The sequence below is a fragment of the Cryptomeria japonica genome, chromosome 4, assembly GCF_030272615.1.
Source record: "Cryptomeria japonica chromosome 4, Sugi_1.0, whole genome shotgun sequence".
NCBI lineage: Eukaryota > Viridiplantae > Streptophyta > Pinopsida > Cupressales > Cupressaceae > Cryptomeria > Cryptomeria japonica.
This window is the reverse complement of record NC_081408.1, coordinates 505305229-505307143: the sequence shown is the minus strand read 5'-3', so window position 1 is coordinate 505307143 and position 1915 is coordinate 505305229. Positions and strand designations below refer to the sequence as shown.

At 37.0% G+C, this 1915-nt stretch overlaps 1 non-coding gene across 1 annotated transcript; it reads right to left on the bottom strand.

The window, feature by feature from the left end:
• Positions 1-1550: 1550 nt before the first annotated feature.
• On the bottom strand, positions 1551-1627 carry LOC131053488 (small nucleolar RNA SNOR75). Its single transcript, XR_009107701.1, has one exon. It is a non-coding gene; the product is annotated as a small nucleolar RNA SNOR75 (small nucleolar RNA).
• Positions 1628-1915: the final 288 nt, after the last annotated feature.

The window sequence follows — 1915 nt, the reverse complement described above, 5'->3', positions numbered from 1 at the left end:
TTAATAATAAGATGGTGAATGATAAGATGGATGATATATAGTCTGGCCAGAGGTTTTTACGACTCCTCTATTGACGTGACCTTTGAAAAAGTTGGACAAGCCTAAAATCTTACAGATGGTGAATGATAAGATGGATGATATATATGATTGCTCGACATTAAAGTTTTCAATGCAGGAAAAAAAATGAAGTGGTGAGGAGGCTTAGGATTCTGCGAGAGGCATAGTTTCCCATCTCAGGCAAATTGCACAAAACCTGAAAAATTGCTGGCATAGTCTCCCATCCCAGGCAGAAAGTACAGAAGCTGCTCTTCCGGTAAACTCTTTGCTTATTTCGCTCCATCTAAGGCTTAGCATTAAGTAACTATAATTTGCCGTCTTCATTTTTAATTTTTTAGACTTTGATGGCAGTTCAAAGGAGCAGTGGAAGATGTCGATGGTGATGAGATAGCTATCAGATTTAGTGTAAACTTATCTTGCTAATAATGAGTCGCTTAAATTTCAATCTGTCCTAGAACATTCCGATGACTTACAGTGTCGGTTTGTTTTGACAGTGGACGTTCAACCCTCTGGATCAGTTTGCAGGCGTAAGGTTCGCAGTTCCCCTATTTGTTTTCCGGCGTTAGATTTTTCAGGCGTGAGACAATTTCGAAGTGGAGTTCACCACCAGGGAATAGCCTACAGGCTAATTACTAGAGTTTATTACTGGGACATTAAAAAGAGCTTACTGGGAAGAGCTGAAAGCACTTCCATGTTATCAGAAGCAATATACACAGATATTTTAGACTGATCTTTTTCGTCAGAAATGAAATATGATTAAATACCACGCCTTTTAAATTCGGGAAAATGGTAATGATGAGATATATCAAATGCGGAAAAGATGCCCAATTCAGCAAACAAAAGTTAGAAAAAAGTGAAGAAATGAGTTTAACACACAAAAGAAAAGAAATCAACTTTATGCCGATCTAGCTTCAAACCCTCTCATGCCGAAAAAGGATTTAATGATATATGCTCAATTAATTTGATTGGCACAATGAATTCAAAATGTATGTCATTCTCTATACAGAGAGTTTCATTATGGATGTTTTATTTGAAATGCAAAACACATACACTCCGCACATTAAAAATTATATATAGACAAATGCGTAAATCTTCGCATCAAATGAAAGTTCCGATTCAGCAATACAAGAACCCTAAAATTACCAACACCACTGCTAATATTTAATTCATCTTTCAGACAAACCGTGATTTGTTACTTCAACGGAGCTCCGTGAATGAAAAGCTCCTCCGACTGGGCGTCGCAAATCGGTTTTCATCATCAAGATCACAATCTCAAATTCTAAAAACCTAACCCTAATTCAAATCCAGACTGCATTCCAAAACCCTAGACTTGATCAAACCCTAACGTTAAACTAGCGGGAACCGTCAGAAACAAAAAGAATGAATCATCTTCATAAACAGTTGTCTCTGATGACCGTCGTGAAAACAATCTATTTTCATCATCCGGCAGAAAACATGAAATAAATATAGACGAAAAGGAAGCCAAAGTGCAATTCTCTCAGACAAATGCCTCACTTCACATCACAAGAATGGAAAAATCAGACTCGTCATCAATTTCACATCACTGAGAACTGCCAAAATACAAGAACTACTACCTTAACTTCAAAAACACATTCCGCAAACTTAAGCAAATGGACTCCGTTTGCCTAAAGAAAATCGAAACAGCAAAAGATAGAGAGGATGAACCATCACCTGTAATGCTTCTTTAAATCATCCAGATCACTGAAAATACTCGGCTGAAAATATACATTTATACAGATATGTTAACAATCTAGGATTTAGGGGAGAGTTTTTTAGAGCATTAGGGTTTGCATGCTCCTTCCCAATAAATTAGGGTTTTCAAAGGTTAGGGTTTTCC